This window comes from Corvus cornix, chromosome 3, assembly GCF_000738735.6.
Source record: "Corvus cornix cornix isolate S_Up_H32 chromosome 3, ASM73873v5, whole genome shotgun sequence".
Classification (NCBI taxonomy): domain Eukaryota; kingdom Metazoa; phylum Chordata; class Aves; order Passeriformes; family Corvidae; genus Corvus; species Corvus cornix.
In genome coordinates, this window is record NC_047056.1 from 2606603 (window position 1) to 2629231 (window position 22629).

Here is a 22629-nt window from a genome sequence, read left to right on the forward strand (position 1 = left end):
AACCTCTCCCACAGCCTGGAAAGCTGAGCTGCGGAAAGGTGAACTGACTCCCTGAGGCCAAGGGCAGGGGCAAAACGTGGGAGATCTGAGCTCTGGGGACTTGATTTTCTGGCAGTAAAGTCCCTGGAGACCACAGCAAGAGGACACTTTTTCAACCAAGAGCAAAAATCATCACCTGTAAGTCAAGACAATGAAACACCAAGTAATCATCAGCTCAGCAGAAGTGTCCCCCAAGGGGAGCCACCTGCCTGACCCTGGGACTGAAAGGCAGAGATTCCAGCCCCTCCTGCCAGTGCCAGCACTGCCTTGTGCAAACAGCTGAGGAGTGTCATTCTCACTGAACCAGGACATTCACTCCACTCCCCTCACAAGCTCTTGCCTGGTCTGTAAAAACTCTCACACGCTCAGATTTTGTTCAATTACACGAGTCAGAGTAAAATTTAAGTTTCTGCTGGTTGGAACTTCATGGTTTGGACTTAATGAGATGTATCAGCACCAACACAGCTTTGCCTTTCTTGGGAAATTCCTCCCTCATAGATGTCTGAGGCAAGTGGGTTTTAATTCAAGGTATCCGTGTCAATCCTCCAGCCTGTCTCCGTAAAATCTGACATATAAGACAACTTGCTAAAGAATAATGAGCTGAAGTCTGGTCTCTTCAAAAGTTTCTTTACTAAAGTAAGCTCACCTTTAAAATATAATCGAAAATCCCAGAATCCTATTCACAAATCATATTGAAAATTTCAGAGTGAAGAATTAGCTCTGGCTGAAATAAATTTGAAAACCAAAGTTGACAGGAAGTAAAATAATTTATGATAAACTAACTTCTTTTCCCCCCAGAGTTTGAATGATACTATTTTACGGAAAAACTGTCTGTTTAGTAAACTTCTCCATAAATATTGATGAAAATATCTATAGCCAAGAGATTGTCCATGAAGTTTCAATTTGAAAAAGTGTGTAGATTCTCATTTTGCTGACAACAATTTCAACAGGAGAAATTTCCTGGAGCATCCTGAGAAAAGCCCTGAAGTTGGTCCCATGTCCTGTTTCTGTTGGTTGTATTACAAGCTTTATCTTTTCTTTATTTTAAGCATCCCCTGTGCCTTTCCACTTTACTTTTTATTCTGATCCAGCCCTCTGCTGTCTTGACATTCAGGTGTTCTTCAAAGATCTGTCCCTGATTTCCTTGTAATCCTTACACAAAATGGACAATATGCTGAGGAAAACCGCCTTGCAAAGTTGCCAAAAGAGCAATTCCAATCTAATTAGGAGTTCGTAGTGCTTCAGTGCAAGCAGCACAAACACTGTTAATATTCACTGCAGCTGCTTTGTCAATAACTCCCAGTGAATCCTCCAATTTATCAGAAAAATCAGGAAACTATTGGATTCTATGACACTGATAGATCTATCAGTATTCATTGCCCCCATCCTCTGCAACACGAGGCACAAATGCCAATAACTCTAACAGTCCCTTAAATGCTGAAGGATCATTATTAAAGTGTGCTTGGCATCCCTGGTCATTAATTATAATCTTGTGCACATATGCAGTGTGATTGCAGGAAATAATCAGCTTTGTCTGCCAAATTGGCAACATTTAGAAACTAATTTGTTATGACATACCATCAAAGATATTTAAACAACAAACCCAAAGCTCTGCTGCACTGCGCACACTGTTAAAATATCAGATCACATCATTAAAAAATAGTTAACATATCCGAGGGGAGGTAATATTTATCCTTGAACCCTGGTTCAAGTGGAATTTCCAGAAAGAACAGTTATATCCTTTCTCCCTCGCAGTTCACAGGAGAGGGAACTCTCTCCAGAGTGAGGGGCGGGCGGGGGGAGGCAATGACTGGGATTACACCGCAGACTCGCTGTCAGTCAGGAGCTATTAAACAGCCATTGAATAAATGTTTGCCAAGAGCAAAGCTTGCCCGGGATTACCACACTATCCGGGATGCCTGCAGATTCCTTCAGAGCCTTCGGACTCATATTTATCTGTCTAATTTCTCTTACAGCCCCTGTTCCCACTCTCGGCCCCCTGCTCTGCCAGCAGAAGGGTGCGAGCACCTCCAGCCTCTCCAACCTTGCAGCCGGGGCTCAAGGAAAGGTTGTGCTGGAGGGAGGGAAGGGCTCAGCCCAAGCTCTGCCAGGACAGCCTCTGCCAGGAGGAGCTGGGCTCCCAGCAAACTCCTGTGAACTTCCCCCAGCCTGCATTCCTGCTCACTGGACAGCAATTTATTCCTTGTTACTTGGTTTCTTCACATGGCCCAGGACAAGGGCAGTCCCTGCAAACCACCTGAAGGAACAGAGGGACTCCCATAGAACCCCTTCATGCTGCTGTCTCACAAATCCTGCTCCTGCAGGATGCAAATCCCACAGTTTGGAGTTTTCCCTGTGGGCAGCACAGGTCCTCTGAGGAGAACCAGAGAGCTACACTGCAGATTCCCTGCCACAGACAGCGCCCAAGCTTTGGTATTTGAGCTGTGGACTGGGAGAAAACCAACACTGCTGCTGCATGATTTAGGCTGGTCCTGGGAAGGGGCTAATCCTGGGAAAGGGCTAATCCTGGGACAGGGCTAATCCTGGGAAGGGGCTAATCCTGGGAAAGGGCTAATCCTGGGACAGGGCTAATCCTGGGAAGGGGCTAATCCTGGGAAAGGACTAGGCTGTGCAACAGGTTTGCAGCAGGGAGGTGACACACCTGGGCACGCTCAGGTCTGTCAGGGGTGAGCTCTGAATCTGTGCATTGAAATTCCAAGGCTCTGGATCAGGAGCTTGCAATGGAATGTAGGAGACTCCATATATATATATATATATACATATATATATATATTCCATATATAGGAATATTCAGGGGTTTGCCAGACTCATACGGATATCAGAGGGCGCACAAGGCTTATCGTATTATGTGCATACATAATAGGATTCCTTTGCTCAGATCTATGGTCAGACTATTAAAATATGCATCAAAATAAAACCAGAAATTAAATATTGAGCTACACTTTCATCCAGGAAACGAAGCTCCCTCCTTTTTCTTTTTCTACATAAATGAGCAGAATGATTTTAAAATGGCTAATCACTTGCGTGACATATTTTAAAGGAAACAATTGTTTCTAAATTGACATATGACTCTAGTTTTTAAGAGAGCTAAATATGATGCTTTTCTCTAGAGTAAGAAGTGAACTTGCAAATTTTTCTGCAGTCTTTTCTAACACTTTTTCCTCTACATTCTGCATCCTTCGGTGAATTTTTTTTATTGTTTATGTCCCCTCCTACAGCAGGAGTCAATCAGCCCAGTTAAAGCTGAGGATGGAGAGTCCAAGGAGAAGAGACAAGTGAAAACACTTAACCATGGAATTGTTGCTCCATTCTTACAGTAATGACTGTTTTCTCTGGGAGACAGGACTTCCACAGAACATTTTGTTTACTTTTTGTGACAATTTCTTATTCTTCTCCCATGTTTTCTCAGAATCCAGCGTTCCACATTATCGGAAGGAACAGCAGGTGAGAAATCACAGTTTTGTGCAAATCCATTTCCCCAGATTCTTAATTGCTGTCATCAGCCACTGAACCAACAATAATATCTTTTCTTTCTCGGGGTATTTTGGAGCTTGTAACTTATTTAATAACAAAGTCTTTTAAAATGCTTGAAAAGAACTGGTATCTTTTTCATAACATAATTAATGCCACATTTCTTTACACACAGTTTGGAAACTATGGGGCCCAAGGATACTTCTGGAAAGAGGAGGTAAAATGACCTCAAATCCATTGTCATGGAAGGATAAACTTCAGTCTATCAAAATGTACTTCAGACTATTAATAACTCTTACATCAATATTCTTTAAATGTTTCCATCTTTTCAAAGAAAAATGATACAAACTTCTGATTTGCACCTGAAGAATGAAGTAAATGTTTTCTACATAACTGTATAGATTTCCCAGCATTATTAGCCTTTAACCTTCCAAATGAGTAATTTATATAGCTTCAAGTTCATAAAACCTCTTCAAGAGGACACATTTTACGTTGAAAAGTTCTATTACAATGTACTCCACCAAGGCCAACAGTTAAATTACATTGAACAGAATGAATATAATTATTTTCTTTTTTTTTTTCCAACTTGGATAAAAGTCATTCAGCACTTACATACAGGCCTGATACACTGGCCTTGGAAACAATGTCCTGTCAAAGAAACCTTTTGGAAAGAAGTGTCCAATGAACAGTATCTTCCCACTGGGAACCAAGCCAAATTAACACAAGTCCAACACACCTCAGCCAGGCTGAGATGCTGCCCCTGTGCCCCAGAGTGCCAGGACAGCAGGTTTGTACCCATTTCAGTGGAGGCAACTCCCCAAATGAACTGCCTCAGGAGAAAACACAGGAGTCATGCAATCCCCATTAACTCCAGCCATCCTGGGCTCATCCTGACACTTCCTCACGATGGCGCGAAGAGGAGCTCTAAAGGCAGGGATGGCTCTGACCTTCAGAGCACAGCAACAGGGAGAGCTCCCCCTCTCAGTGCCAAGCCCAGTGGAACAGCTCCTGCAATTCCAGTGCCGAGCACAGGATGAGAAGAAGGTGCTCTGAGGAGCTGGGAAGACTGTAGGTACAAGGACAAGCTCCTCGAGTGCCCATCTCTCTCCTTGCCATCCCCATCTCTCTCCTTCGCAGCGCTTTAATCACTCCTGTCATTATTCTCTCAACACTCTCCAGTTGTCATTATCCTCTTGAATTATGGAGAGGAGAGCTGCACACAGGGAGTTTGCCAGCAGCCGTCACACAAGCACCAAAACCAGGTAAAAGAACCTCTCTCATTCTCTTGAAATTGTCTTCTAAGTTCATTCAAGAATTCCATTAGCCCTTTTGGCCATGGTGTCTCCTCGGAGCTCACATCTGCCTGGTCATCCACAACAAACCCAGGGATACACGTTATATCCTGCCATTCCCCACTGAGAAATTCCTGATTAACATTCTCTTGAACTATGGTTGGAATGGGAAGTATCTCATTACCATTCTTGCTCAGAGCACATGGTCATTCTCCTGCCTAAACACAGAGCAAAAATACTGGTAATGGCAGCATCTTTATTCTGTACTTGGATGCTTCTACTTAAATATTCCCCTTTCCTAATAGTCTCATCCCTGATTGTTCCAGGATAATGGAATTCTTGAATGAATTCTTGAATTTCTTGGAGTGACATTATGAACAGTTATCACAGACATATCCTAACTTGCTCTGCTTAAATAAGGAAGAAAATTGGAACTCAGCATCCCATTCTTTTAATACTGATAATACTTACCTAGAAAGTTTATAAGGCTGTTGGGAGGGTTATTTACTTGCTGTGCCAAAGTTGATTCTCTGGAGTGCTGCATAATGGATTGCTAATGTTCTCCTCATTGTCCTCACCATGGAGAACACTCCATTCGTTTGCAGTAGAAAAGAAACTTGTTGAACACATAAGATGGGCATTATTTACAACTTTCCAAATTCGGAAAGAGAAATCATTCTTCTCCACAAGCAAAACATTTTGCCAAAGAGACACATAAAAGGGAAATATGTTTGTTTCTCCCAAATGCTGAAGGCTTGTCTGCAGGTAAAAATACAGCACATTCTCCCTATAACTACAACTACTTTTGTACAGGCTCCAGTAACCAGCTACAGTCACACAAAATTAGCTGCTCCATTGCAGTAAGATATATAAAATGCTTGTATATTAAAAATCTAGAATTTTAAAAGTCTTTGTCTTGCTCCAGGAATCCTAATGCCTATTTCTTAGATCCTTGGGGAAATTAGGAAGCTACTGGACAAGTTAATGCTTTGAAGCTGTAATTTAAAAGGATTTTTTTAAAAGAAAGTCTTTCTTTTAATTTTTTCTTCCCAAAGAACTTGGCATATTTTAAACAGAAAATTATAATAATAATTATGGATATATTGACCTCTTTGTACTCTTAGGCTGGCCACTCAAGTGAAGTAGATTTAACCAGCTCCCTGTAGGTTTCCGTCAGCTTCCCACGTTTCTGTGCCGTGGCACTTCTTGCATTCATCCTGCAAGTTGCCTAACGCACCTTAAGATTCGAATCACTAAGGAAACACTTTCCCAGGCCATTTTGTCACGTGCTGTGACAAACCGAACAGGCATAAACCACGCAGGCAGCCCCAGCCTGGCTGTGATCACACTGCACTTCCCTTTGGGGCCATCAGAGCCCAACCTCCAGCTGCAGTTTTCTGTGGAGATGATGCAAGGAAGGTTTAAGATTTTTAATTGCCCTGTTTAATTTTTCAATCAATAAAAATGGACAGGCCCCACCTGCAATATAATTGGCACTCTTGGTCTCACGGAGTAACTCTCTGATGCTGCTGAGGCTTTGAATGAGCCACCAGTCGTGATCCAAAGCTGTTTGATATCGGTGAAGAGCCTGAAATCAACTGTCAGGCTTTGGATCAGGCCCCAAAGATGTGATTTTGGGAAAGCTGAAGGACCACAGAGACATCAGAGTGCCACGTAACACGGAGGAATACTGATCTACACTAAACTGTGGGTTTGTAATATAAATAAATAAAAGGAACCCCCCCCTCTGCAAAATAACTAAACCCAACTATACCTGAGACACAGCTGAGCTGTCCTTAGTGTAACTTCAGAGATCAGGAGAATATCTGGCTTTGGCATTATTACAACAAAAATCAGAGGAAGTTCTGGAGAAATAACTTTAAATTTCTTATGCAACTTTTCTTTCTCTTCCTTTCAGCCAGGAAATGCTATGTTGCAGCCTATATCTGGAAATACAGCCAATGGGTGGACATACAAAAATAAGAACCAGTTCCTGTACTCTGGAATTAAGGCCATCTGCTGCAGCTTACACCTCACCTCTAAAGATCTGTCATGTTTTTCCTGGATAAACCAACACAAAAAGGAAAGAGGTGTGTGAGTGTGAGAATAGATCATGGATTTGGCACTGGTGTCAGTCTAAGTGATGCAATTGAGATGTTCCTCCACTGAAATCCTACACTAGGACTGTCAATGGCAGATAAAGAGCTCACATTACTTTCAAGAATAAGAACATAGTTCACAATAAAATACACTTTGGATTGAAAAACTGCATTTATGTCCAGGCTTAGGCACAGAGAATCAGTTTTTTAGCACTCCATCTCTGATCTGAATGTCTGCTCTTCACACACGTCGTGCCCATTTGAGTCAAGAGATTTACCACAATGAAAGAGAAGTGTCACCCCAGAGGCTCCGCTGTGTTTATGTGTTTAAAGACAGAAGAAGAGACAAAGACTGAATGAATGTTCTTTTCTTATACCTTTCTATCCCCTCACTAACATGCATATATAACAGGTCTGTAATACCCACCAAGTTCATTTCCCAGTCCTGGCAAATGAGGCCTTTACCTTGACGCGCAGACATGCGGAGTTTGCTGCGTGGCCCACTCATGAAATACAGAAGATAGCCACAAAACGCCTGCAGTCTTATGGGACATCCAGAATCTTTTAAAAAAGAAATATCCTTCCTAACTCCAAAGAAGTGATTTACATACAAATCTATTTCCCTAAATACCTGTTTCTTGAAAGCAGAGGCTACAATTATGGCAATGGACGCACTGTTACGTGCCTTAATCATAACAGGATTTACAGAGTGAAGCTGGAATTTAAAAGCAATCCAGACACACCTGACTGTCTACAAAGGTAATGAAGCATTACTTTTATTGTTAACACTGCTGCTAAAATGAGATGTTTGGATTCAGACCTCTACAAAACACCTATAGCTCTGTCGTGTAAACCCGGTTCACTTTAAGCAGCACTGACACAACTGTTTCTCTGCTTTGCTTGTTTTAGTCCTCCAAACGCAGAGACAAGGAACACCCCAACATTAATTGTGCTATTTCTTGATATTAATACTTTTTTTGTTCCTTGGCAGAATTTCACCCTTTTCATGTTCAATGCCAGATATAAAACTTCCCATACCTCTGCTGCTGATGAGAACAGTAACAAACAATGACAAGCTGATATGAAAGAAATTGTTTTTTGCACTTCAGGACAATTCACATCACAACACAAATCTAGAAGGTTCAAGATTTACAGTAAGAAAGTGAGTTTTGGACTCTTCAATGAATGGAAGAGAGCCATGCTTATGTTATAAATGAGAAGTTTTAATCATTATTATCACCGAAGAATAAAATGTCCCACCAATTCAAAACAGAAGTGGTGGAAGGAAGTTCTAAAATGGGATTTCCTGTGGTATCTCTCACTAATTGTTTTAAACCCTTCCTACACACACATTTACATACACCTTTATGTAACCATTCACACAGGGTAGTAACAGCTCTACAGGATCTCAGCTCCCAGTCAAAAAGTCTGTTTGGAAGAGTCTTGAGATACTGACACAAAGATGGCACAGGAAAACAGCACTCTCCCTTCCCAGGAACAGGACATTCCTCTAGGGAAGGATTTAGAAAGCAACAGTGAGAGGACTTTGTGAAGTAACTTCATGGGGCAGTGTTTGTTTAGAAAGAAAAGCTGAAAAGAAAAAGGAGCTGGTGAGTCTCTTGGTCCAGCTCGTGCTGAGCAAATGGAAGTGGAAAGTTCAGACTACGACCAGCAAAGCTGCTCACAGCAGAACACAAATACGCCTGTCAAGAAGGCAGAGAAAGCCCAGGAGAAGCTCTTACAGCTGATGGCATCAGGGAAGGACGGACATGGCAACCACATTTTATATTAAACACAACCACTGGGAGCTCAAAAGCAGATTCATTTCCGTGTGCCAGAGGGGGAACGGCAGAGCTGGGAAGCATCGGGCCTTGCGCGAGCACCCAAACAGCAGGACACGAATTCACCTCGTGCTGCTGCGCCGCCACCCCTCCATGCCCAGTAACCAAGGCAGTCCTTGAAAACACTTTTAACTTCACCTACTCTTGACTCACACCGTGCTTCAAGAATTTCCTTTAGCCAGGGCTGGTTCTCAAGGCAGACAAATCTAGAACTCCGCAGCAGCATCCCCAACACACAAACTACCTCTGCACCACTACACTCCTGAGGTATGCAGGGGTTTGCCCCGCCCTCAGGAACATCTGGATCACTCCAGCCAAAGCTTCCCAAAGCAGGAGCCTGAGGAGACAGCTGGAGCAGACAACGTGTGCTCAGGCAGTTGAGGTTTGCAAAGCTGGGAGTGACTGAGCATGGGTCAGTGCCACCCTCACTGCTCTGGCACTGCTCTGCCCCAGCACCTGCAGGAGTCATCCACATGTGCCTGGGGCTCACAGCACTCATCGTTCCCTCCTCACTAAAAACAGGAGCAATGAGTGACCTCCAAAGCAGCAGGTAGATGTGAACAGCAGTTAAAAGTGTGTAAGAAATGAAAACATGATTTATGACTCAAATACCTGAAACAGAAGCACAAAACCTTCTGTGTTCTGTTTAAATACAGGGAGATTTCGCTGCAGTGACTGGCTAACCTGTGCCTGGACTTCTGGATCCTAAACCTTCTGTCTAATCCCATTCATTCCTATTTGTTCCTTTTGCTAATATTGGCCTTTTTAATCTCCCTTCATTTGGAAGCATCAGCCCTCCCAATACCTTTAACCACCCTCATTGCATTTTCATTGAAATCAATGGGGCTTTGCAAATTACCATTGTAGAGCTGAATCCATTATGCCCATTACAGATTTAAAAACATGATGACGAGAAGCTCATCTGCACACACAACTCCCTCTCTTCTGCTGTAAATAACTCAGCCAGATCATTTTTTAAATCCTGAAGTGCCTAAATTATAGACTAACAATATGCAAAATTTCATCTTCAAATAAGTCTATGGCTTTTTTTTGCAGCTCCGATAACACAGCACTTTTCACAGACTCAGCTGAACTGTCATAGCTTTTGTTTGTTTTGTCTTGTTTCTTGTTTAAAAATGGATAAAGGCATGTCAGGCCAATTTAATTTAAATGGAATGTTCGGAGACTGAGAAGTGAAGTGGCAGAATTTTGGTTCTACATAATGTTAATAAGGAGAATTAACAATCCAGCGTCACTGCACGGCCCTTCCAAACAGGCTCTGACAAATTCGTAACCACATTAAAAACCCCATTTCCCCTCACTAGCGCCAGGCTTGTGCCAGCAGGGAGGGATTCAGCGGAGTCATCTCCATGGACGCCACCAGGCAGAGGCTGATTTCACCATGGGACACCTCTGAGGTTCTAGACTGACCTGTGGAACTTCCTCCAGGGCCTTTCTCCAGGCCAGGGGAAGGAAGGGAAGGAAGGGAAGGAAGGGAAGGAAGGGAAGGAAGGGAGGGAGGGAGGGAGGGAGGAAGGGAGGGAGGGAGGAGGAAGGAAGGAAGGAAGGGAGGAAGGGAGGAAGGAAGGGAGGAAGGGAGGGAGGGAGGAAGGGAGGAAGAAAGGAAGGCAGGAAGGAAGGAAGGAAGGAAGGAAGGAAGGAAGGAAGGAAGGAAGGATTCCAGGAAGGAAGGAAGGAAGGAAGGAAGGAAGGAAGGAAGGAAGGAAGGAAGGAAGGAAGGAAGGAAGGAAGGAAGGAAGGAAGGAAGGAAGGAAGGAAGGAAGGAAGGAAGGAAGGAAGGAAGGAATTCAGAAGGAAGGAAGGAATTCGGAAGGAATTCGGAAGGAATTCGGAAGGAAGGAATTCGGAAGGAAGGAAGGAATTCGGAAGGAAGGAAGGAATTCGGAAGGATGGAATTCGGAAGGATGGAATTCGGAAGGAAGGAAGGAATTTGGAATTCGGAATTCGGAAGGAAGGAAGGAATTCGGAAGGAAGGAATTCGGAAGGAAGGAAGGAATTCGGAAGGAATTCGGAAGGAATACAGAAGGAATTCGGAAGGAATTCGGAAGGAATTCGGAAGGAAGGAAGGAAGGCAGGAAGGAAGGAAGGAAGGAATTCGGAAGGAATTCGGAAGGAAGGAAGGAAGGAAGGAAGGAAGGAATTTGGAAGGAAGGAAGGAAGGAATTCGGAAGGAATTCGGAAGGAAGGAAGGAATTTGGAAGGAAGGAAGGAAGGAAAGAAGGGAGGAAGGAAGGAAGGGAAGAAGGGAGGGAAGAAGGAAGAGCACAGAACTGTGTGGCTTCCTGACCCCACCTCAAGAAACCTCAGGAGCTGTGCATACCTTGAGCTGGTGCTGTTCTTCCAGCTGTACTTTCCCAGCTCCAACACAACCGAGGGTGAATGAAATTCCACAGCTGCTGCGCCCTGTGCCAGGGATTTGGGGGACTTTCTGCTGCCAAGTCTGTGGCAAAGTTTTCATTTGTGCCCGGGGGCTGGTGCGAGAAAGGGAAGAGGAGGATAAAATGCAAGTGAAACATGGGGACAGGGCAAGTGTGGGAGCACAGACGCTGTTCCCTTTTCTGTGGTGGCTCCTCCTCCCAGGGGCCATGGACACGAAGCACACACCCCACAGGCCCCAGGCCCAGGGAGGAGCCTCGTGACATGTCCTGTGAGACCACTGTCACCTGGCCAGCAGAGCCCTCCTGTGAGCAGCAAAGCAAGACGCTGTGGAAGGAATAGAGCGGTTTTCCCCAAGGAACTTTCCTCCTCCTGTGGGTGGGAATGATTTAGCCCATTGTGCAGCCTCCACCACTGTGTAATTTATATTCACTGGGGTGCCAGAACTGCAGTCTCCTCTAAATATAAGCAATTAACTCCCATTAGCATTAGTGGGAATCACTCAGGAGAGTATCCACCATTATTGATTATCTCGTTTTTTGTACCAACTCAAAAAAATGTACAAAGAGAAGAAAATCACATAGTTAGTGGCTTTGGCTAAGTTAAGGCAGGCAAATTAGATTCATTATCATTCTTGAGCTAAACAGTGGGGCTTATTAGAATGTAGTTCATTTACATACTTTGATCTGATGGGTGTAGATACCTAATTATACAGCAGCCAGCAACTTATTTTTGATGTTTTTTATTAATTAATATTCAGCTTTATAATTAAACGTGCAGGCTGCTCTTCTGCAATTTCTTTTTTTCTTGTTGTTCTTATTTCTAACACAAAAATAACTTCGAAAACGTACCTGTGAAGTCCATGAGCAGCAACACCATGCAATGAAATGTACTCCATCACTTAGAAAAAATGTGGCTGTGAGGGCAAAACTCTATGTGGACATACCGGGATAATGATTCCTCACCCACTGGGATGGAGTAGAGGCTACAGAAGTTAGGAGATATTCAAGGTATGCACCAGTCTGCCTCTACCAGAGGTCTCTTGGTCTGAACAGCTCAGAAGCCTCCTCTGCAAAGCAGGAATTTCTGTAGGAAAAGGAATACCCATCCTGCTAAAACTCCAGGAGTGTCCTGATGATCAGGTCATTAAATACACCAGCCATAAGAACTGAATTATGAACAGATCAGTATAAAAGAAATAATGGAATAAATAGCAAGTGAAGCTCACTAAGCCTTGGAATACAAAGAACTTTTTTCCTGAGCAGACAGTGCCAAGCAAGCTGAAAAATTAATTTACTATTTGTTCCCAGTTTTGTTATGATTGGTATCTTCACAAGTCTGAGCCATTAGCATGCAAGTTCACAATTATCCTCTGAGCCTGGTAATGTCCTGTCATTCACCTCCAGGGATTTATGTCAGGATCCAACTCAGTTCCCAAGTGATCTTCCAGCAGGACAGAATGACAGCACCATTAAAGCTCCCTCCAGCAGATGATGGTAATGATATCATTATTCCCCTGATCAGCTTGGTGATGATTATTTGAACTTTATCAGTATTAATAGAGAAAATAATAAAGGTACTAATATTTGAAAGCTCTCTGTATTGTGTTTAGTATCGTATTATTGCTACATTTTATGGCAAGTACTTTGACATTTCAGTGAAATTCCATTTACAGTATTACCACTATAATCTACTCATTTTATAATTGCTTCTGGATACTTGTAAGGTTTAATTTCTGATTTTTCCTCTCAGTAAAGAGACCTGCGTATGAAATTAATATACAGTTATCCTCACAAATTTGCATTGTTGGCCTAGAATTGGGGGAGCTTAAAACAGCCAAAAATATTCAGTGTGACTACTGCATCAAATAAACCTTACTTGTGGGGTTCCACAGTGGCCAAGATTGCCTCTAATTCTCCAGAAATATCCTATCCATCAGAGCTCTTAAAAATATCCACAGAAAAGGGCAAGAGGTGCTGAGCAACTCAGGCCGAGATGTTCAGAAGGAACCTCAAGATGGAGAAAAATGAGTCAAACAATCTCACCGTGCTGGAAAAGAGTCAAAAAGAAGAGTAGAAAACATTCCATCCAGGAAAAGGTAGCAGGCATAATGACTCGGTTGGGATGGGGCCCATCCCACTTGGACATAACCTGGAACTAACTGATGGAGAGAAGCAGCTGCTAAAGAGCCTGGGAAATGGATTTTCTGGATCTGCTCTTTGCAGGGGCTCGGCCAGGAAGAAACGCAGAGAGGAGCAATGTAGATGGACTGACTGAAGTGTAAGTGTGGAAGACAGGAAAGGTACAGAGCACATGAACCAGAATCTGTACCTCATTTCTGGCTTGATGGTACTTTTTGAAAGCATCTAGCAAACACTTACCCTGTACCACATGAACTTCTTCAGAGCCGTGTAGCTGCTCCTGCAGAACTACAGATTTCATTCCGGTATCTGCACCGAATTCTGAGTCGCCTCAATTCTTCTTGTAACAACTTGCACAAAGTTAATAAACTACAATTTTGTAGAGCTACAAGGCCATAGAATCTGATTGCTCAGACCCCATTCTCCTAAAGGGAAATAAAAAGAAAACTCAAGGCAAACACCAGCAGTGGTCTGCCGCCTCCTTAGTTTTATGAGTGAGGCATCAAAAAGGCAATGAAGTTGGGGTAACTATATCTCATTTTGAGGCTCAACTTAAGCTGGTTTCTTTGCCTTACTTCCTCAGTTCCAAAGCAGCTTGTAAATCAATGTCAGACACATCATGTGAGAGATCCTCCATGAAATGTTTACAGAACTGTGGGATACCCAGCATGACACACCATTAGAAACTACCTCTGGTATTTCATATTCCCAGGAGCTCTCCTGAGAGCCACTCCCCAGCCTTCACAGCCAAAAATGAGGTGTGAGGAGGGATGGCAGATGTGCAGGGCAAAGGGTTTAAACAACAGCCAGGTCCCTCCGTGACTCAAGACACAGGACAGTGGTGGCTCTTGGGAGCTCTGATCACCCATGGCCACCTGTAGAGATGCTTTTACACAGAACGGACAGACAGTGTTTATAAGAAGGCCAAGGTTATTAAACAGAGCCTGGATCCAGACATCTATTTCAGACAAAGGGCTAAACCCCAACACTCAAGAAACTCTTTTGGTTTTAAGTTTTACTCTTAAAATTCTCACAGTGTAAGACATGAGATTAAGAGGTCTGTTCTAAGGATCTGCTATCCAAACAGACAGGATTCCCTTGCATTATGAAGTCACCAGGGACGGAATTAAAACCTCCTCTGCCATGCCTTTTTTACCTACCAGCTCATGGAAATGCCAACACCCAAGATCACAGCATCTCCTGTTTTCAGCCAGGTCTCAGCACAGTCCTGGACTGAACATCATTCATTCAAGTTTTGTCCCAGCCTTCAGCTTGGCCACAGATTGGTGCCTTTCTTTGCAGGCTCTGAGGGCAGGAATTGCTGACATTACCCAGGAAGTCAGCAAACAGTGCTAAGAGAGTCTCACCAGCCCAGGATCTCCTGTGGCTCTCGAGCTCCTGCCTGTACCAGGGCTAAATTTGTGCCAATGTCAGCCTGCAGTAGCAGGAGCATTAAAGGAAAGCCCCGGGCCAGCGGCTGCCTCACAATTGTATTTACAACAGCCTCACTGTCTTTGTCAGGCCTGTTCTCCATGGAATTGCATACCCACTTAAGGTTATGAATTTGATTTATCGGCAAGATTTGAGGTGAGTTTCAATCCTTGTGGAAGTAATAGAACAATGGCACGGAGCAGGAGAAGATACAGGGAAGATATATCTGCGTGGGAATTTACCACCCACGGCTTTGTCAAGGCCCTTCGGTGCTGATTTGCAGAGCTTTGCAATACACATTTCTTGTGTGGTGACTCCTGAATTAATTCAGATTTACATCATTGTGGGCAGCACAAGGAAATACTGATCTGAGCCAGCAAAACAAACACGTATTTGAACTGAGGTGTCAGGAGGCACAGACGGATTGTGCCACCTGCACTACTCATGAGGTGCTCCTTCCAGTCCACTCTACAGCATGTTCAAGCTAACTTCTGTGGGGTTATATTACAACTATATTGACTTTCCACAGCATTAATTTCATGGTGATGTTTCAAACTTCTTAAGGCTCTGTCCAGAATAATGCTGAACTTGGGACAGAAAAAAACTGGCGGTATTTTGAGTGACTTAAAAGATGTCACCGTGAGATACCGTGTGAGCAGCTTCCCTCCAGTGCAGTGTAACACAGGCTGCATTTTCCCTTGGATCCCATGGAAGCAGCAGCCCCAGAGGTGAAGAACTGTCCCTTACAGCAGATTCCAAAATGCTGTTCATTATAAAGCTGGAATTCACTTCAAAGCTGTTTCCAGCTGACATTCCAAGTGTAGCTGAAGGCACTTTACATCCTGTTGATGTCCTTGGACCACTTGGCAAAGTCTCCCAGTTGTAGATTCCCAAAATACAATCTGCACCCAATTTTTGGATAATACTGAAATACCATCCCCAGCTACATCTTAGGGATGTTCCACTTTCCTGCCATAGACCTAAATCTTGCATTTTTCAAATCAGTGGGAGTTTTGCTTGAGGAAGAAATAAAAGATTAGGGCTGCAGAAAACACAAAGTCAGTAATTTGGCAGCCTGATTTTATAATAATCTTTGTCTAATGATTATTTAATATTGTACCAGGCTATTTAAAAGAATATTCTACAAAGTATTGGAGCTTCCTTTTCAAAGCCTGTGTAAAATGTGATTTGTAATTAGTAGCTTTAGATATGCAATGTGTGTGAGAGAATATTAGTATTCCATAAAAGCTGCTGTCAGTATAAGTTACACGGAAAAGTACAAAATAATATGAATATTTAATAGCTAAAATACTTTATTTAAAATTGATTTGCTAGATTTTATAGAAGCTCCACCTGAAGAACTTAAATTATTTTTTTCTTTGCTTTAAATTCTGTTCTGAATAAATGAGTTAGGAACTATGACCATAAATGACCTGAGCACTAAGGGAATATATTAAAATTTACTTTTAAGTACTTCAAAGCATTTCACTTTTTTCACATATAGATACTGGATTTATTCACCCAGCTTGTTACAACAACTCTGGAAATTACCACTGTCAATGTTCATTAAATATTCTGATATTTACAGTAGGTGTCGATGCAGTAAATTCCACTGACTGACGGCAGCACCAACTCTGAGCTTGGAACGTGGCCCGTTCCTTAAAAAGTTCTGGTGCGTCCTGCACTGTGCATGAGAGGGGGAGACAGCTTTTTTTGCGGGTTGTACCTTTGTTGAGAGGCCCAGCCCAAGAGCTCACCGGGCTGTGCAGCAGAGGGCACTCACACTCTATGGAACAGCCGCTCCGCACCGCTGGCCAGCCCTGCGCTCCTCTCCCCTCTGCTGCACGACAATTCCGCACCAATTTTATTCCAATTCCCTCTGAATTATTGGAAGAAAGCTAAGGGGGAAAAAACTCCCCCGATTTCTTTGCTCAGGCCTATGAAACCTCCTCACACACAACCTAAGGGTCTCAGGGACAATTCCTGTGGGTCTTAATGAGGGAGCAAAAGGTACCAGTCCTTGAAGAGCTTCCCAACAGGCAGAGAGAGCGGGATTTGGCCATCAGAGAAGCGAACAACCAAAAATGTTTCTTAAACTGCCTGGAGCTGAGGCAAGAATCTTTTTAAGGCAGCAATAACATCAGCACTGGTTGCTCTATGATCCTGACATGCTGCTACTAAACCATGAATATTAAAAGAGTATCTAAATTAATGAGTCCTGTGTTCCCTAATGTTGTGCCATAGCTTGATTTCTCCCTTCACAAAGGAGTTTTCTCAGCATACTCCCTTTCTGACCTAAATAAAATAATTTCTGATTTTTCATCTACTTCTGGAAAGTAATGGCATGGTAAAGAATGTGATGTGTGAGCTACAGATAGCACTGAAAGAATCCAAGAAATCTAAAAATACAGTACGTTTTACAGGAGAGGTTTCATAAGGTGGCTGTCTCCTCCTTGACATCACTATTCAGCTGGCTATTGGAATGGGACTAATTTAATTAAGAGAACAGCTCAGATAAAACATTTTTTGTCAGATTCCCCGAGTCCTATCCACCTTGCTTGAGAACTCAAGCAAGTCTCCTCTGAAGCAGTCCAGTAGCAGAGCTCCCATCATACCAGCTTAGCTGAGCACAGTCACAATAGGAGCAATTGGCACAAAGGAAACTACTGAAGTTAATGTAAAGATTATCATATTATTTTTCCAATGCTGACCCAATGGTCAAGGCAATTGCTGGCAAGAAATTGTTCACTGCAGTCTTGATCTTTCACTCCTCAAAAGCTCCAGTTGAGTTTTATTTGCAGTGTTTGGTCCTGAAACCCTCACAGCTTGCCACGAGCTTATTTCATTCCTCTGCTTTCTGAAGCAAAACCAGCTATTTCTAAACAATAAACAGCAACTGGGGGTTTGGGTGCTTTTTTTTTTTTTTTTTTTTTTTTTTTGAGAGTTTTTTGTAAGAAACGTAAGCAGATTGCTGAGACCATAACATTGTTAAAATACAAACCAGGTTGTTAATTTGACTGTGCTCCAGTCTCTCCTAGCATGAAACTTGATTTCCTAATAATAAATTTCTGATCTGGTTTCAGTAGGTAATCAAATACCACAAATCCACTTTGCATTTTAAAAAGAATGGCGTATTTCACAGGAAAGAGAAAAAGCTGGAGAAGATGGGTTTGTGGCAAAACAATACAGTTCTTCAGATCCCATACAGAACCACTGTATTGCATAAAAGCTGGGGAGTGGGTGATGGGGAAGGGTGGGGACAGAAAGGGAGCCAAGGAGAAGAGGGTTAATAGAAGTTTTCCAATCTATCATTCTCAAAGTAAACACAAAACAACGAAAAAAAGCCTCTATCTGACCAAGAGAGAAGAGTGTTAGGAGGATGTAATGGAATCCCTGCAGCATTTCAAACTCTACTTCAAATCTAGGTCTCTTTCCACATCCCATGTTCATTGCTCGCAGCAAAACTGGGTTCCTTTAAAGAGCATGTCCCTTTATCATCATAGAACCAGCAGTTTCAGATTTCATACTTGTGATCTCAATAGCTGGCAGGGATTTATATTCAGAACACAACTTTGGTGTATAAAACTGGGGGGGAATCTCAGGCAATGTGTTTGTGTATCACCCAGCAATCTGAGGGGGGACCGGGGTATTTTAGCTGTCCCAACACTGTTTTTCAGATGTTAGGAAAAAAAGAGGAATACTAAACACACAGACAAATACAAAATTGCTTTGTGTACTGTTTGAGGAATAGTAAGGACGGGTCACCATTAACTGTTTAGTGCTTTTTGGCTGAGGGACTGTTTCCTAAGGAAATGTGCTGGCTGCAGCCTTTCAGACTCGCCTGGCAAAGCCTTCAGTGAAGAAATGCCTGGTTAATACCTCTAAGAGTGTGTGTATGCACATGCAAACACGGGCACTACTCATTTACCCTAATTAACACTCCTAACTGCAATTTCACCTGGTTTGATAGCTTGTAAGGGAGCCTGCCCAAACGTCAGTCTTCCTTGGGCACCAGTTTTTGTGCAGTCGTGTACAAGGGATTAGTGACACACTCAGGTGCACACAATGTTCTTGGGACCTGGCAGGATTAAGCTCAGAATGTTTTTCTCCTTCAAAACTCTTTAGAAGTCTGCATGGCACCTTTTGCCCTCTTTTCTCTATAAGCTATTTCTAAAAGAGACACGATGGAGTGTTCAAACCTTAGTGGTTCTTTTCTAGTGGTTCAGCTTACAAGAAGTCATCTTTGTATCCCCCTAAAAAGATAAAAAAACTCCTCCAGAATGACAGAGATGATTGAGAAATGCATATTAATAAAAACAAATATGAACCCAGTTTTCTGTTCTTTTTATTTTTTTTTCCCTAATGAGGCCCATAGCCAATCTCATATAAAGATCTCTGGGAAAAATGGAAAGGTGTGACCAAAGGCATCAGATGTTGGACACGCCGTACCCCTGACCGCACAACGTAATCCCAAAGAGGAACCCTGAGCTGGCATTCCTAAGGCCAGAAGAGACACTTTGAATCATGGAGAACTTTAGGAAAGCAGTAAGATCTCCTTCAACAAAAATACTTCCACCCACATGAATCCCCCTCTTGGATATTTGGCACTGGTACACTGACTTTATCAAGATGCTACAGGAGGTAACTTAAGTTGAATGTCCTGGCTTTGCAGAGATTATTGGCATTATTTACCTTCTTTTTTTTCACCTACCAGATTTTTAATTAAATTAAATTCCCCATGCATGGTTAGCTATAAAGTGCATATTACTTACCTGCATCTTCAGATCTTTTACAGTCCCGTGGGTAAATCCATAATTAGTTGGTTTTGTAAAATGCATATTATTTACTTGACAGGCCATAGTGGCTCTAGAGGAACTGTCCTCATGTCTTGGTTAAGTGCATAATTAGGCAGGTTTTTTAAACCTATGTTATGTTCCCCCCCATTGAAGCCATTGCACTCCATTTGTTAAATATTCATCTTTTTTTTTTTTTAAATGTATTATTTACTCAATCGGTCAAGACAGCATATAATTATGTATTTAGAACGTGTGCAATGCATAACCAAAAATACTCATGAAAATGTATGGAATAAATTACTTTGCACTATTAGGGCACTTTTAGGCCACCGTGTCCTCACCATTGTCTCTCAAAATACCAAGTATGTTCAGAACAACTGTTTAATGAAAGAAGTGTTCAGCCAAGCACTGCTTAACAGGATACTTGCACATTGACCTAAGCTTTTAGATTCATTCATAAATAAAGGCAGCATTTGTGCTATTTAGAAGCAGAGTAAAACTTGGTTTTACAGTCCTATCTCCTCAGTCCTTTGGGACAGATTCTCCCCAGGATAAAGGAGTGTTGTCCCACTGAGGAAGGCACTGGCATGTTGATCAGCAAAGCAGAGATGTCCTAAAAACCATGAACTGTGGCCTTCCAGGGGATATTTCTGACAAGCACCCATGAGGATGCTCCTGTCAGTGCAACGGAGACCTTTGAGGGTGACCATTCCCCATGGAAAAAGCCTCGCAGGAAGTCAGTATTTCTGTGTGGCTCTGTGATACTGGTTATGCACAGGCTTTGAGGACCTTATGAAGCTGAAGTTAATGGACATGAGGTTGTGAACAGTGTGATAAAATCTGGAGAAGGTTTGCAACTACCAACAAGGGTTTATATTAAATAATCAGAGAGGAGCTTGACCTCCCTGATCTTGTATCACCCTTAGTGCTGCTAACTGAAGGAAAATGATGTGATGTTTAGTGACTCGCAGGGTCACAGCTGTTCAGAAAGGGTGACTCCCATCAGCTTCTTGATGGAAAGGGCATCTTCCTAAATTTGGTGTTCACCTACTGGGGGCAGCTAAATAAGAATTCATCCCCCCTCTCCTCCCATCTGCTCCCACCTCCCAGCCTGTCCCTCCATTTCAGACAACGCCTGTAGCTCCCCAGCGCCTGGCCAGGTGTGGGGTGAGACAGAAGCTACAATGCTTTGGGGGTGGGCACCTCCTCCAAATTACAGCTCAACACCAACAGCAACCAAAAGAACAGAATGTCCTGTGCCGTCACATGACACAGGGCAGGCAGGAAAGTGCCAGCTTCCCTCAGAACCTCCTTCACACTCCCTGGAGTTCCCTTCTCACCCCGAGTGCTGCAGTGAGGCCAAGCTCCACCCCAAACCTGTGATGTATTGCACGAGGAACTTGCCATAAGCAGAATGTGCCTCCTTTCTGGAATCTGCTCAGGTTATGGGCACACAATCAAACGCAATCAAAGCACAGCAGCTAAACAAGTCAGCACCTGTCAGCTGGGCCTCTAAACCTACCTCTGGAAGCCTTTATGTTCCTCCCAGAAGCGTATTATGGGAAGGGCCGTGCAGGGAAAGATGCTGCCTCCACCCCTGGTTTGTTGGGCTGTTCATCACCCCCCTCTGATCCATGTCACCTTCACATTTCAGCTGGCAAATCCAAGTCTGGGGGTGCTCTTATTTGCTCAGCTGGGGGGGGGAAGAGAGAAAAAAAACCAGATAGCTTAGTTAAAATAGATCTCAAAACTGAGTGGCTACATGAGCACTGAATTGCAAAAGGACTGGTGGAATGTTCTTTTTCTCCTTGGACAAGCTGGTTAAGCTGGTTAGGGTGATAACCTCTAGCACATCAGCTGGGAGGAAATTAAGCCACTCTTGCACAGTTCTGCAACAGCTCCAGCCCACCCTGGCTGCAAAAGAAAACATGCAGCCTTAAATCCCAGAGGAAAGGATCTCAATTTCAGTCAGTATTCTCAATAAATATGAAAAAGAACATGCAAGGCAAAACCAGACAGGTTCCTTAAACAACGACTGTGATTAATTTTAAACTGTGTTGTCCAATCATATTGATCATTATGGCCACTTACTATAACTACTCGAGTTTTCCTGCTTTGTTCCTTTACTTCAACACAAAACCAAGGACTTTCTCCCACAGTTGGCTAGATGTTTCCTGAAATAACACAAGTGGTGGCTATTTTACCCAGCAGGTTCCTTTATCACCACAGAGCAGGAAAGTTGACAGGCTTTGTGTCTGAAATGTAATTAGCTCACGGGAGTACAGTCACAATGAAAGCAAAATTTACATTATTGCAGACGTGATTGTTTGCTCTTTCAAACAGGAGTAAATGTGAATTCCAAGGCTTGTATTCAGGGGGCTTGTTCAGTCAATATCCTCAGATGTCCTGTACTTCTGCCAAGGGGATGGGAAGCGTGGAGGTTTAGGCCAGGTTTCTTTTAAGCTTTTAAGACCTCAAAAAAGAAATGAATGACCAAAAATGAGCAAAAATTTCTTTTCTAGAGGCTTTTGAACCTGTCAGCCCCTACAAAAATTTCAGAAAGCAAATAGCCTTTACTCAAACCAATTTTGTTCTGAGGTTTTCCAGCTACCGATAGCATCTTTCCAGGAAAAGGAGGGGAAGCAGGAAATTTTTCATTTATATGATCTCTTATCAGGAATACTATAATATACTGTAACAACAGCAGTTTCAGGACCTGCATGGAGAGATCCAGAAGCACATTGTGGGAAAAGACCCTGAGACTTAAAGGTCATTTTTCCTTTGAAAGAAAATTACAATTCTTTCTACCAGATGTTCCTCTACCTGCTTCAGGCAGGACACAGTAAAAGAGACTCCAGCCACCTCCTCCGGTGCTGCTATAACCTCCCTGACCAGGAAGGCTTTTTTAAAATCCAGCCTGGATCTTGCTACTTTCAGTCCATTGCTTTGTCCAGCACAGACAGGGAGATTTATATATCTGAAAAGAACAGTCTTGCTCCCAGACATCAGTGCCTCAGGCTCAGTAACCCATTTCTTTTAATCTTTGTGAGCCACATTTTCTGGGGTTCTGATTTATCCTTCCTGTTCTCCTCTAAACTGTG

General features: G+C 43.0%; 1 long non-coding RNA gene across 2 annotated transcripts in view; it reads right to left on the reverse strand.

Moving 5' to 3' along the window:
• The window catches only part of LOC109145091, a 222969-nt gene that overhangs the window by 157946 nt on the left and 42394 nt on the right, over positions 1-22629 (reverse strand). For both annotated transcript variants that reach the window (XR_005604080.1, XR_005604079.1), the window contains exon 2: positions 21051-21221. This is a non-coding gene — a long non-coding RNA (uncharacterized LOC109145091). The remainder of the gene's footprint in view (positions 1-21050; positions 21222-22629) is intronic.